General features: G+C 42.1%; 1 protein-coding gene across 1 annotated transcript in view; it reads right to left on the minus strand.

Annotated features, from left to right (window-relative positions):
- LARP4B (La ribonucleoprotein 4B) overlaps window positions 1–8,148 on the minus strand; it is a 109,481-nt gene extending 101,333 nt beyond the window's left edge. The window contains exon 1 of the mRNA XM_075063380.1: window positions 7,807–8,148. The gene's annotated coding sequence lies outside the window, so the exon portion shown is untranslated. The remainder of the gene's footprint in view (window positions 1–7,806) is intronic.
- Between the last annotated feature and the right edge of the window lie 1,574 nt (window positions 8,149–9,722).

The raw sequence follows: 9,722 nt of genomic DNA on the forward strand, positions 1-9,722 counted from the left end.
TCAACATTATTTTTTTTAACTAATCCATGCTCCAGCCCAAAACATAATAGTGAACCACCTTTTAAAAATAAGCAAACTGGTACATGAAACACACTTACTGTAGTGCACTTTTATTTATAGTTAGTCTTACAGTCATACTTGTGATGCATTGTTGGAATCAGTGCTACTGGTAGTTTAGTTTTTTTAGCTCATTGTTAAAGGATGGACTTGTTCCAAAATTTCAGCCTGGATTCAAATCTAATACCTCCTTAACATTTCCCACAAGTCAAAATACTTTGGCACAACACACACTACCATTCTGCTCTGAAACCTTGTCAATATCTTGATACCATGAAGCAAGATAAATGAGCATGAGAATTCAAATTTTTGGTCAAGAACTTTTCATCCGCAAATGTGGTTCTGGGGCAACTAAGTGAACCACTTCAATGTTTTCAATTTCCTACCACTCCCCATCTCCCAATTCCTCACTGCACTTTTGATTTGGCCAAAACTGTGTGTCGAATTCACAAATAGTTTTCAACCCAACAAACAAATGAAAAAAAAAATTGAAAAAGTTTCGTTGTTCATTACAATTTAATGAAACAATTTGTTTCAAAATGTTTTGAAATTTAGATGCATTTGTTTAAAAATGTACAGTCCACAACACTAACAATTTAAAAAAATGAAAAAACCTAATTTAAATTTGTTTCTTGTTTCAGTGAAGGAAAAAAAAACAAAAATATCAGTTTTTGTCTGACCAAAATGAACCTTTTCAGGGATTTTTCAGTTCAGCCACTGAACTGAAGAAAAAATAAATAAATCAATTATTTACCCAGCTCTAACCATAACACTTTGGATAATCTTGTTAAATGTCACAAGCCAAAGTGTATCAGGTGAATACTGGATGAGAGACAGAAATATGAAGTGCTATTCTCTGCTACCTAGAATAAGAGTAGGAAGAACAGCAAAGTGCACTGTGCCATCCTTCAGGCATAACATGACTAATTATCAGAAACTGGACGGCAATGTAAGCAGGATTAATGACACCAGTCCCAGAATTCTGGTCAAATTCTATTGTGGGGAATTACGTTCTGCCCACCTTTATTGCTGTGTTAACTGGAAAAGTTACCGTTCACTTCCTGTCTATGAGCTGCTGTGTAGGACTATCAATTAATGGCTAAGTTTTGTTGGTGATAATGGAGAAAATATTGCCACTGTGTAGGCATAGTGCTTGTAATGCTCAAAAAGCACCTGAGGACGGCAAGACACAATACCCCTCTATCCTGATATAATGCTGTCCTCAGCAGCCAAAAAAATCTTACTATGTTATAGGTGAAACTGCATTATATCAAACAAACTTTGATCCGTCGGGGTTGTGTTATATCAGGGAAGAGGTGTATCTCTCATAACTCAGTTTAACAGCCATAATTAGTTTCAGGAAGTTCGATACATTCATTTTAACTGTCTAATTTTACTCTGTTCTTTTGATTTCTTAGAGTGAGACATTTTGAAATAAGAAGGCCGTATTGACTCATTTAAGCATAAAACCCTCCAGCCACTGGGTATGAGTAAGCAAACTGCTTTTGGACATTGGTCTGTTGATTCATCCGTTCCTTGTTTGAACAATGGTCAGCACTAGCAAAGCTTCGTTGTGGGGCAACCTGAGACAGCACCTAACCTGTAAAAGTATCATTATGAGTACCAACACTAAACAAAGATTTTAGTTTTACTGTGACTTCAGTATAAGGTTCCCTGAGACAATTTTTAATATAAGCTTTGTAACGAGTGTCTGATGAAGCAATAAGTTAAAAAAGGTCACTGACCACAAATAAGTATTTAGTTAATATCTTGTTTCTCAAGACTTATTACTAGAATAGCAACATCCTAAGCTTACAAAGTTCTTGGAAATATCTTACATCATTAGAACCGCCAGTGAAACACCACTGTTGCATAAAAAAGTCTTATATCTTTCCTAGAATGATAAAATCCACAAGTAATTTTTTTCCAGCAGCAGGAGTTTACACTCAGCACAGCTGGATAGATACAATTATGTGCTGACTCGGTAAAATATTTACTTTTCATCACTGTTTCCTTATGGCAACACTTCATCTTGAGAAGGCATAGAAAATGGATTGATAAGATATATTAGTAGTAGCTACGGGGAACACCATGATAATTATTGAGAGAGAAAAAAAAAAAAGAAAAAAGCAGTAAGGAACAAATTCCACCTTGTGATGTGTGTGCCAATCTTCCACTGCCATGAAAGTTATGAGTGAGTGTCTGAGGGCAGACTTTGACTCTAGAGAAAAGGAAAAAATTAGTTTAAAATGTTTGTTATGGATTGGGCACAGAGAGAAGAAATTAATGGTTTTTAAAGATCTATAACACTCATGATAAAACAATTATAATTACCATTATAAATAATTACATTTTGAATCCTACTTTAAAAATGAGTTAGTAGTTTTGCCCCTATTTGGTCAGGGATACAGTTTCAGCCTATTTGTTCCATTAATACTTTTCATGGCTGATGTTCTTAAAAGCAATACCTTGTCATTTCTTTGACAACATTTTGAACATATATCCAAGTAGAGTGTCATTCACTGAACAAACAATGCACAACACAGCCAACTAAATAAATACACTAGACAAAACCCTGAGAAGCCTAGCACCTCTAAGCATTTGACAGGGGGAAAATCCCCAAAGCAAACAAACATGCTCTGGACACAATTTGGTTATGAGGTCTACAACTACTCTCAAAGTTAGTCAGTTCTCGAATAAGCTGTATATGAAACAGCTTAAGCCCCCAGCACTCAGGCGCCTCCATTAACCCCTTCCCCCAGACAGAATGACTATATTTACCATCATTTTTATATGTACTTATTTTCATCTGAGAAAAATCAGAGGAAGCACTCCTTAACACAGCTCAAAATGGATAAGCAACTCTGAGCATAAAAGTTATCTGAAGCAGGCTAGAACCCAAAAGTGACATTTACAACAGTAATAGTTACAGATATGAATGTACCTGACTTCCAGGTCTTCAGAACCCTTTATTACCATGAGAGCAATCCAGGTTAAATTCTTTTTCTAGATTTCATTTCCACAGACTAGAGGTCCTTGCGCACCAACAGTGCTATGCAAGCAACAACAGGGTCTGGAAATGCTGAGATGGCAATCCCTTCATCTTATGAACATATGATTCCTTATATATTAAATCATTCAACTATTCATTAAGGAGTTGTATTGACAGGCTCCAGAGCATGAACAATCCAGCCCTCCACAATCAGATGAATAGTGGAAAAGACAGGCTCAAAGATAAGGGAGAAACTGATTGCTGAATCAGAGTGCCAAAACACTGCCTCCTCAATGCACTGCAAGTACACTTAAATAGTGTAAGGCCAAGAAACTTACCATACAATAACGGTTCTGTCTGGCATCCAAATTAGTAAATTGCCACCCTGAACACACACAGATCAACATGGAAGAACACGCAGCAGCACACATCACAAAGTAACTGCAATCATGAGCACTTTAACTTCAGAATTAAACTGTTTTAGGATCACACAGTTTCGTTAGAGCACTTCTACACCAAGTGCGAGACCCCCTAAAAAGGAAAAAAACAAACAGGAAAGACGACAACATTGACACGTGTAAAGGAGACAAGGGGAAGAAAAACAGTGAAAGAGGAAGTAGGGATACAAAAGAGGTGAAGATAATAGCACTGCCCTGAACTACTCTACAGCTTTCCACTAAGAGCTATACTAGTCAAAGTTTAAGGTAAATTATCAGTGTATTAGTATCCTCTCACTGGAAGTGATGGGTTACTGGGGAAGCAGAAAATTTTAAAAACTTACAGTAAAAGTAGAAATAACTCCCTCCTAGCAATTCCCGTTAACTGTTGGGGCTCAGATAAAATTTTAATCACGAATCATATAAAGATTCTGCTTTTCATTTCAAGACTTGCCAAGTACCGAATTATTTGGGTTTCCATCAACTATCCAACAACTAATTTATCACCCAGCCAGTTGAAATGCCATTCAATTTTATATTTGGGATCAATTACTTTTTCCAATAGTAACTATGTTAAAATCCTTCAATTTTCCTTGCAGCTTGAAAGTTATGGGACTTCATCTTGTCTGGAACTTAGTTGAGAGAGTTTAACATAAAACTATCTTTTAGGGAGTATGGAGTGGGAGAGAGGAAAAGGGAGCATTTCCAGCAGGATCTCAGTGTTTCAAGTGAAAAGGAACAGGTATCTTCATGAACTTTGTAACTGCTAAATCTGACAAAGTAAAATTAGTAATACACCAGCTAATTTATTTTCAACAGCTAATTAATTTTGTGTTACTTGGAAGCTTAAGTTTTTAAGTCAGTTTCCTCCATTTATTCTACCACCTTTGTTGACTTTGCCTGTTTTGTGAAATGTGATGCCTTGTTTAGTTCCTATTAACTAAAAAACAATGACATTATTGTGAGCATGAGCATGGCCTCCATTGGGAAACTCTCCTGCTTAGATGTCCTCTTAGGCTTTCACTTTGAGCATTTCTTTTATTGCTGTTCTACACATTTCTCCCAGCCAACCCATTTTATCATCACCTCTTACAAAAACTGTAGGGGAGGACAGGGAATTTTCTTCCTTATAATTCTATCCATTTTGTAATCTCCTTAGTTTCCAAAGCTGTGCCTATGTTTGACTCTGTAGGGGGAGTAAGACAGCTACAAGACTTGTTAGTTTAACATTACTGCCTGCATATATAGGAATTAAAAAAAACAAAAAACAAAAAAAACAAGGACCATTTGTATCTGTTCACATTTGACTAGTACTAGCAAACAACTAAAAATATATTTTAAAAAAGCAAAATGCTGTAACGTCCCCTTTGGGGTCTATCATTTTTGACAGCACATCTCCCCGATATAATAATGCATCATGCCTGAAAAGTACGGCTTTATACTTCAAGCTTGACTGTGTTTCCTTTGCTTATCCAACCTTGTCTCTTACACTATCTTCCTTCTGCCAGCGATGCCAAGCACTGATACTCCATTTGTTAGCTTTTCTTACAACCGTCTTGCGGCTTTGATTTGTGGAGTCCTCTCCCACAGCATAGAATATCTTACCTGAGCTGGTCAGCAAGGCCACTACCATCTCCATTTAAATCCTTCCTCAAGACCTATTTCTTCCAGGACAAATGCAAGAAACAAGTTGATCATGTGACTGACTTCTTTCTTGTAAGCTATCTGCTAATTTATGACAAGTGGAAGGGTCTAAGATAGGGAAAGTGGTACAAGGACACTGGAATCAGAATTGGGGAGATAAAGATGATGAATGGTGGAGGGATAACAGGAGAGAAATCTATTCAGTTTAAAGGCCCCTTGGTTATTTTTAACTGATAAGATATGTATCATCAAAATCTGATCACCTTACTTGTACTTTATACCCCATTCCCTGCCACCTTTCATTGTCATTGGCTTGGATTATATATACTTTATGTGGATTATGTGAAAATGCCTTCCCTCCATGTTTTCAGCATATCACACTTTCAAAGTTACTACCAGCTAAATATTCAATATTTAATATAACAGTTATAAAAGTTTATCATTAAATTACCATGTCCATTAACCTCATAACTGATTTAAAGCCAAACCCTATCCCCAGTTATGAGATTTAAAATGATGACAAAGAACTGCAGTTCACAAAACATTTAGTTTAGGCAAAATTTACTTTTCATTTCTGTAAAATAAGGCAAGTAGTTAATATTTAACTCTATTCTCATACGTTTAAAGACACCTTCTGAGAATGACCTAAATAGTTGGCATCTCAAAGGAAGAAAGGGGTCCTGCTCTAACACACCTCCATGTTAGAAATAATTTCTCAACTGTGACCTATGGAAGCAAATTCATTTCAATTGATGCATGACCCTGATATTTAGATCCAACCATACCTTTTTACATGTATTCTTGTATAAAGGCGTGCAAGATGAAGTTAAAAGCAAGTGACACGAGTTATAGAACATTCCTATGCAAGACTTCTTTTTCAATATATAAGTGTGGGAATTTGAAGACAAGAATAACCAAGGGAAAGATACTAGAAGTTTTAAGGTGATAATGCACTTACGATATACCTTGAAAATATATCACTACTAGTTAAGAAAACACGAACTTTAGCACAAGTGGGAACACAAACATTTTCTTGTTCGAGTATGGATTTAAAAAGACACTAACCTAGCTTTTTTACTTGAGTTTCCATATGGGTAATCATTTATTCGTATATTAAACCAATTAAAATGTTTAAAATTTTACTGTATTATTGAAATCTAGACCACAATACAAGTTGCAGCATTTCTGGGGGAGAAAAATATCCACTTCTATATACACTATATAGAAAAATAAAGCACCATTTACATTGTACGCCTCTCAGGTATCATCCCAGTTCTTTCAACATTTAGAAAGCTAAAGTCTTATTCTAATAGCCAAGATGTGAACATACTGATGAATGTAAGTTGATTAACTTTACATTTGAGAACACATTTTCTTAGAAAGTTGATTTGACAAGGTGTACAGTAGCTGACTGTCAGATTTACAGCCCTGGAGATACAACTCCACAGGTAAGTTTGGAAAAAAATATTATTTGGGAAATAACAGTAGTTCTAAAGAGCCCAATCAGATTCACAGCACAAAGTGAAGTTTGGAAAAAGTTGCATGAAGGGCTCTAATGTGCAACCCCCTTCTCTTAAGTTTAGGTTCTCAGCCAAATGTTGCTGAGCTTTCAGATGAAGGCCAGCAAAACTAGACCATAGACACGATCTAGAAGAGCAAGTAATGAACTTGAAGTCAGAATTCTTGATTTTTAACCCCATCTGTGACACAAACTGGCTCTGAAACCATCTCTCCCTGTGACCACAGGGAAATCTCAACTTCACTTTATTTCTACTTTGCAGGTTTGGAAATTGAGGCAATGATACTCTTCTGCCTCATAGGACTTATGTACAACACGATGATTGAAAGCACTGAACACTTAATGTGCATTGTAACACTGCGTAGTAATTCTGAGTATCTGTACAAACTAAAATTAAGAAGGAAAAACTTTGTTGGAGCAGCAAATGGAGGAACAAACGGCAACCATACTTGATGGAAAGCAATAGTTCTTGCTGGTGATTTTTTTGACCTGTTCATACACATGTCTTTGAAGCTCCTAGACATGTTAACTCCTTGTATCCAGGGGGAGATATGCCTTGGGGAGTGCTGTTTCAGTACCAGGTCCCACTCAGGCTGCCGGCTAAGCGGGGCAAGGACAGCACCTCTCCGCCCGCCAGCCAAGGGCAGTGCAGGGCTGTGACGCTTTGCAAAAGCTTTATGGAGCTATTCGTGTCTTTACACAACATCCCCGCCCCCATCCCGGCCTCGAAGGGAGCGACTCTGCCGCGGGGCCGGATCTCCGCTGAGACTCCCGGTCAGGGAGGCCAGACGAGGGCGGGGAGGCAGAACCGCTTTAGGCAGTGACTGGCTGCTGCTCCAGGCCGGGAGATCCAGCCCGCGGGTAGGGAAGCGCGCAGGGCGCTCTTCTGCGAGGCCGGGCAGTTGCAGTCCGGGGGTCTAAGCAGCCGACACAGCTCGGGGCTCCGGCCCGGCCCCACACCGAGGAGCTCGTACTCGCCGCAACCAGCAGTGCCCGGTGCCGGGATCCAACTCCCGCAGGAGCGGGATCTCCGAGTAGGAAGATGGCGGCCCTGGCCGCCTCCCCGGTGAGAAGGTGGCGGGTCGCATCCCGAGGAGGAGCCGGAGCGAGGCCGGCCAAGAGGAGAGAGGGGGCCCGGGGAGGCCACTTGAACTAACCTGTCACCAACAGCCACTGCCGTCCGGGCCTCTCGCCGCTCGCGTCTCCGCTGAGGTCGGGGCCGCTGCTGGGGTCTGCGGGGCCTCTCACTCCTGCCGGGATCTCCGCGGGGGCCGGGGCCTGTCTCCGCCGCCGCCGCCACCAGGGCCTCGCCGCTGCCGGATCCCAGGAGAAGGAGGATGGAGAGCGGGGCCCGGGGGAAGGAGGCGGCGGCAGCAGCGGGGAAGGGGGGGGCGTGGAGAAGGAGGCGGCGGCGGGACTTGGGGCCCAAAACGTCTCTGATTCCAGAAGCAGCAACACCCCGCTCGCATGAGAGACCCGCTTCCGGCTCCCGGCGGAAGTCCCGCCTTCGCCAGCGGAAGATATTGGCCGTCGCTAAAGGTTCCCCTGCCCGCAGCAGCCGCCTATGATTGGCGGAACGGACCCCGCGCGCGAGATGATGCATTTCTGCACGTGACCAGGTGCCGTCACCGGCCGTGAATGAGCACGCGGAGAGGGGAGGCGAGTTCGCCTTCTTCCCCCTCCCCCTCGCACTGAGCACGCCCACTGGAGGAATGTGAGCGGTCCCTCGCCCTCATGGTGCAGCCCGAAAAATTAAAGGGACCGGGCTGGACAGAGAACTAGTCATCGTGTTCCCCACTGGGGCGCCCTACCTCCCTTTAACTGGGGAGAGCGTCCATGGCAGCTAACGGCTGCCAGCCCTATCTCCTTCCCAGAGGCCGGCACGCGTAACCTCTCCTTCACTAGCATGGTCAGCCGTGGGAGAGGGGAGCTCTAAACCACGCCTCCACGTCCCCTTAATGGGGAGCCCCCTCCCCTTTAACAAGGGGGGCACCTCCACTCAACCTAGAGTCCCACCACCATCTCCCCTTTAACCGGGGGGGGGCACCCTGCACTCAACCTAGAACCCTCCCACCACCTCCCCTTTAACGGGGGGGCACTCCCCACTCAACCTAGAGCCCCCCATCACCTCCCCTCTAATGGGGGGCACCCCCTCAACCTAAAGCTCCTCCAGCACTTCCCCTTTAATGGGGGGCACCTTCACGCAACCTAAAGCCCCACCACCACCTCCCCTTTAACAAGGGGGCACCCCCACCCAACCTAAAGCCCCACCACCTCTTCACATTACTTGTGTTTAGACCTAATGTGGAAAGCAGGAAACTAATCTCTTCTTGATAAGATTCCTTTTGCAGAAGAAGACCCTTGCTTCTGGACTTAAATTTACTGATTAAGGAAATAGAATTTATCTTCTGTTAGCCATAACTTAGTTAAATTGCGCATGATGGAAGTAACCTCTAATACAGTGATTCTCAACCTATTTACCACTGTAAGCCACATATATGGCCCACATTGTGTTATGTGAGCCACATCAAATACTACCTGTGTAGCCTTGAGGATGTCACATGGGCTGCAGTTCTGTGCTGATTGGGCCACAGATTAAAAACCACTGCTCTAATATGAATTGCACTTAACTCTTAAGCTTGCAAAAACAACAAACAGTTTGGCCCAAATACCAATAAAGAAAAACAAGTTGTCTAACACCTTTACTTTGACTGATTTAGTATAGATTCATGTACATTTCTTGTTAGCTATTATTAATTCTGTAGATAGCTAACATGCAGCTTTTCCACTAAGACATGAAAAACTGCTAGACAAACCTTTCATCATCAGCTTTCCGTGCCTGTACTTTTTCTTACTCCCATTCCTGAGTTTGTGATCTGCCTTCTAAGTGAGACAGGCCAAACCCTCCTCAAAGCCAGCTTGCAGCAATTGTCTGTATTTTACATTGCCACCTGACTTTTATATCTAGGACCAGATTCCCCAAGGGTGCGGCAGGGGGTTGAGGTGCAGGCAGGGGGCTCAGGGCAGGGAGTTGGGGGGCTGAGTGCAGCATGGGGCTCAGGGCAGGGAGTTG

Source organism: Chelonoidis abingdonii, chromosome 2 (assembly GCF_003597395.2).
Source record: "Chelonoidis abingdonii isolate Lonesome George chromosome 2, CheloAbing_2.0, whole genome shotgun sequence".
Classification (NCBI taxonomy): Eukaryota; Metazoa; Chordata; order Testudines; family Testudinidae; genus Chelonoidis; species Chelonoidis abingdonii.